We start from the raw sequence: 6,000 nt of genomic DNA on the forward strand, positions 1-6,000 counted from the left end.
TATAGGTACCTATGCGTCCATCTCACAAAATACTCTGTTATTTGACAATCGATTGTAATTAATTACAGTTTTTAAATGTAAGAGAACTTTGGAGGGGTCGAATCGTTCATCTGTGCAGCTAATTATTTTTATGATTGGTTTTAGATAACACGAGATTATGTCACAGTTCCATAAAATCCATATTTTTTTTTATTCAGCTGGGACGAACGGAAGCATATGATATTGTATGTTGCAGTTTTTTCAACTAATCATTTTCCATTTGCTATTTCACCTCATTCGTTTGTTTTACGAACAGTCGACCTCGGCATTATTCGTACCTGTTGACGGCGCCGCGTTAATACTTAATAAAATGTCTTATTATAAACAAAGCAGTAAAAACTAGAGGGACATATTAAATAGGTGATAATTATCAAAGATTTTTCTTTCGTCGGTCTGATATAACCTAATCAACAGTTGACCAAACAACGTTTACAACGGCAATTCCACTACGGTAACCTTTTTTTTTTTTAAACAAATTACATAATAATAATATGATCGTGTTGATTTTTTTTTCGTTCAGCTTAACGTGAACAGTATAACGCATGCGCAACGGTGTTTCGCTTGGCAGCGCCATATTTTGCAAATGCGTACCGTATACGAAAATACAAAGGAATATTTATGCCTTTATATTTTATTTGTTTATTATTCGCGACGAGGGTCGTAATGTACTGCACATGATCCGTTGTGTCATCGCCAGTGGTGCGAGGATTTCGGCGGCCCCGCAGTGCATTTTTCGGACGGGCGTTCGGAAAACAAATCCCGGAAAAATTGGTCGGTGATAAATGGCGACGTGGGCGGTAGGGGAGTATGAGTGGGATGTGACGCGAGTGGTTCTTAAGACCGGTCCGGAAACACGAGCCTCGGGCTGCGATGGGTTTTCTCTCCAAACGGATGTTATTATTGTTTGGCGGTAAACAGTAAACACCACCCACACTACGTATAGTCCACCGCGCGAAGCAGCCGAGGGAAAAAATCCGGGCGGATCGTCGAGAGCGGAGAGCAGCGGACGGGACGCCACCGCCGAACAGTATGACGGCGACGGTGTGTATTATGCAAATCGCGTAAACGTTCATAAGAGCCCAGGGATTTATCGTTATCGACTGTTGGGCCCGCGGATCCGATGAGTTATGGGAGCAAGCATCTCCGCCGCGACCCCGCCGCAGGAGGACTGCCACGCCACAGCCGCTGGGCCTCCGTCCTACCTCCGTAAACGTCACGGCACCGGGATAGGACGGTTGAATTATGACTAAAAGCGTTTCGCGAAATAAATGAAAAAAAATTGAATAAAAAAAAAAAAAAAAAACCAGAAATCGAAAAAAAAATCACGACCAACGATATTACAACGCCAGCTGGGCAAACCCTCGTCGATCCTCCGTATGTTAATGTTGTACGCCAAATCGACGGTGGGAGGGGAGGAGGTGGAGAAATGTCATGAACTTTGATTTTGTAATGGATTCATCCGCAGTATGTGTATACGCGAGACAGCGAGGTACAAACAACACAACAACAAAAGGGAAAAAATTAAACAAAAAAAACCTATCCCGCGCAGTCTGCGCAGTTTCCGTTAAGCATCCGATACCTCTAAAAATAACGCAATAATACTCCAACTACTTTAGTTATTATAATTATTTGTATAAGTCCTATAGACGAATATTTTGAATAGGCAATAGAATTATGAGATACGTGAATCTTCGATAGAAAATAACAAGTCGAAATTAGTTCCGTTCATGTTCGCGAAGTGTCGAGCTATCTACTTATCATCTTATACGACGTCAAAACAAAAAAAAACTCGTAATAGGCTATAAATAACTGAAAACCAAATGAGTTCATATCGTCACATTATTATGTACTTGCTAACCTTAATAATATTGTCGCCGAGTCGTAGTGAAAACTAATTGTACTGATTTTTCGGATTTCCCAATAGCCAAGTCAACTGTTTGGTGTTCTCCGTCGATATTCGATTGTAATTGGTTATTTATTTGCACGGGTATTAATAAATATGTTTTTCACATGATAAATACTATTACAATCCACTTCTAACGCAAAACGAATTATAATAATTATGATTTTATTTTATGAGTACCGATAAATATTATTATTAAGTTTGTTTAACATTTTATTGCACTGAGGGGGACTCTCGATATTTTCGTTTTTGTCCACTTTCAGGGTTGGTGGCCGCGATTGTACATCGCTAATTTAATATGAAAAAACCCACGAGTACTATCAATTATATACGTAAGACCCGCACAGGACGACCGACGAGTAATAAACATTGCAAAACGTAATATGTTTATACGTAAACGTCCACGTACGACATACCAGTGCAATGCAGGGTCGTGTGATTCAAACGAGTCGCGTACAACTTTACATTTCTACATAATATGATAAAAAGTCATGACCGTGTAACCTTTGGAAATAAAATAAATGTTTAATATGCGCATATCGTCACGGGACGATACGAATCAATTGTTGGGCATTCAAGTCAACAGAAGTAATCAGTACATCGATTATTGTTCGGTCGATCGCCTGTCTAATGGGGAAAAAAATTGTCCTTGAAATAAAACTTCACCTTGGACCTATACATCCTAGTGAGCTATTACATCAAAATAATGAATAAACTTACCTCTCGACACATAAAATCTTAACGAAAATCTTAATGTACGGGCATTGAAATTGATTTCGACATTGCGCAGAGTGGATTAATAATTACCTGAAACACAAGCGATAATGACACGACATCAGAACAAACTAACGAAAATACAACCATAGGATGTAACGGTGGAATATTATGTAATTTTTTTAAAAAAATATTCGAGATTTCTAAACTAACATCACAAACATATTTTACTTCAAAATGATCAATTATTCGAAAATACCTAACCAATATAATATTACAAGGGCTAAAAAATACCAAAAAAGAAAATTATATATTTGGTTTAAAAAAATTAAATGTTTTATTATAATATTGTGTTTTGAAATACATATTAATAAATACAATATAACAGCACATAAGTTTACTTAAAAACTTGTGTTTATGTTTCAAAAAAATATCTTGTAAATGCTATAATAAATCGTAAAAATATTTCTTAAAGTGATGAACTTTATTAAGTAAACCATTGATAAGCAATTTCAATGATTACATATTATATCATTCCAAACATGACCTCACTTATTCATAATGAATTATTTTGGGGGGATGATTTATGTGTACACTTGGCACAAGCTCGTTTTATGAAACCAAGGATCCATAATATGGTGCTCTATATCATATAATGTGAAGTTAATATAATATCAAGAGACAGATTATAAGACACCTAAATCCTAAACGATTAAATATGAGAAACTTGTTATAACTACAATTTAAGGAAGATTCACATCGAGCAACGCAATTTTGCATACCATTGCCCATTAATATTCACGTTGTAAGAACACCATTTAGAGAAATTATTAAAATAATATAGTTGTTTAACCATTGAAAATAAAAGCATTTACAATTTTAAGTTGACTTAGTAAACATTATGTAAATAATGAAGCAAGAACTATAAACATAATGTAGTAAATATAAGTATTTTCAAAAAAAAACCATGTATAAGAGCTTCATCGACAAGGAAATATTCATGACCCCCGTGGCCTGTCTCTGAGATATTACGAAACTATTCCAAAAAATGATTTATTACATTTACTGACAGTTCTATACTTAAAAGTGTTATTTTTTTTAACCAAGATATAGTTTTGTTATAATACAAATTGCAACATTCTAATTATTTAGAAGTATTTAACAACTAACGAAAATCAACATGAACACAAAATTGTTGGTCAATATCTTCACTGCTGATACAAAGTAATAAACTGAATAATAAATAATGTTATACAATTTTTTATTCCTAAAAAATTTAAATCCAATCTGAACGTTTTTACTGCTTTGAAAACATAATATTATGATAGTTATTATATAGGTTCAAATTAATGTTTATGGATTACAATTTTAGTGAAGCTTTTTTATACTTAATGCCTACATTTAACTTTAAATACATAAAAAATTGTAATAAGACCAACGAAAAACATATTTTTTCTAGTGAATTTATAGGAACACGATCATTCGGAATTCATTTCATATTCTTATTGAATGTTCCCTAGAAAATAGTTGCATTATCTTCATCGAGGCATGTTGTAAGTATCGCTACTTTTATCTCTACAATATATTAATTTGTCATCGTAATAGATGCTGACATCAACAGTATTTGGAGGTCCATAATTTGGGATCGAGTTCACAGATTGAGACTACTCAACGGGTCTGAACAATACTCACAAAGTTTTCTTGGTGTAATTACAAGAACAATAAACAGCCAAAATTACAATATTTGAGAGTTCACTGTTGGTAAACGATTATCTTCATCAAGCTTATCATGATGTCTATAATTTATAACAACTAACTTCGTTTGTTTCAAGTACTTTTATTGTTATTAAGTTTAGCAGAGATAAATAGTTCATATGCTTGAGGTCTGTAATCTGAACTTCCTTTGATTGTAAACAGAAAAAATCGATTACATATGTATGTCAACTAAAAAAATGCAGTACAATCGTAAATAGTGAATTAAACAGTATTTCAAATAATTTACTCAAAAATATAATTTCTAATATTATTCATAATCTTATTAACATTTTTCTATGTTTTAATAAAATTATCTTCAAGATTAGTCGTGTTCGTTAAATTTTTAAATCGTATATTATGTTTATATCATGCATATTGACATTGCTTATTTGTTTCTATTTTTTTTCTGCGATGGCAATTTTAAAATCTAACATTTTCGTGTACAATAAAACTTAGTATATAATATTTAGTATTTAATTCCAAACGATAAGGACATGTAAATAGGTATAAACATTGATTATCAAATTATGATTCATTGTTCAAAATATATGACCATATCAAATAAAAAAAGAGCGGATAAGTGGAAGTCGATCTGCTGTACAGTAGGTTACAAGTGGTTCACTGGGATAGATGGTGTTAAATTCGAATTCAATGACATAAACTCATTGTAACAAAATACGGTTTCGAGCGAAAGCCTTCTGTCAGAACGTTTAATATTATAACTTAATAATTTAGTACAGTCGATGATATTATTGTGATTGAGATATTTATTTTACCGCTAAGCATTAGTTCTACATTAGATTAAATTAATCTTGCCGAAAAAATACATTTGAAAAGTCATTGTGTGTATAAAATATAATACTTTACTCTAAAAGTTTCAAGTACCCACGAATAATATTTTTAATTTACAACAAAATAACTTAAATCATCATTGTCGAACTATTATAATAGTAAATTGTTCTCTGAAAACAGTTATAAATAAAATTTAAAAAAACTTAAATCATTATTCTCGGTTATTTAATATGTAATTTCGTTCACATTTGAACATAAAACAACTATATAAAAAATAAAAAACAAAAAGTGTAATTTTTTTTAGATTTGTTGGTTACAGAATAACCTACTTACGTGACCTAACTTTGTTTTAACTTAAATTTTCTACCATTAGAAAAAAAGGTTGAACATTTTAAAAATTCATTAAGTTTTATTTATAAATTTTGAATTTCAAATTTTCGTGCCTATGTGTTTTAATATTTTTTAACTGATATTTTAACAATTTATCAGAAGTCTTGTATTAAATTTGTATTCTTTTTGACCCAAAAAATAGCATTTTATTGACATTAAATTATTATAGGAAAAAAAAATAAAAAAATAAATAGTTACATGAGAAATCAAGTGAATATATCTAATGTTGTAAAATTTTCAATTTGAAAAGCTCATAAAAATTTAATTTGACTTTCGGGTTGAATTTTTTTTTAATAAAGTTAGGCAAACTTATAAGGAGCCTTGTAATAAGCTTTTAAATCTTAAATATAAAAAAACAATTTTTAATGAATTTCTAACTCGAAATAATTTCCTAATTTCCTAATTTT

The 6,000-nt window shown here is 31.5% G+C and overlaps 1 protein-coding gene across 2 annotated transcripts in view; it reads right to left on the reverse strand.

The window, feature by feature from the left end:
- The window catches only part of LOC111041891 (WNT1-inducible-signaling pathway protein 2), a 162,331-nt gene extending 159,496 nt beyond the window's left edge, over positions 1–2,835 (reverse strand). For both annotated transcript variants that reach the window (XM_022326336.1, XM_022326335.1), the window contains exon 1: positions 2,663–2,835. The gene's annotated coding sequence lies outside the window, so the exon portion shown is untranslated. The remainder of the gene's footprint in view (positions 1–2,662) is intronic.
- Positions 2,836–6,000: the final 3,165 nt, after the last annotated feature.

Source organism: Myzus persicae, unplaced genomic scaffold (genome assembly GCF_001856785.1).
Source record: "Myzus persicae strain clone G006 unplaced genomic scaffold, MPER_G0061.0, whole genome shotgun sequence".
Taxonomy (NCBI): domain Eukaryota; kingdom Metazoa; phylum Arthropoda; class Insecta; order Hemiptera; family Aphididae; genus Myzus; species Myzus persicae.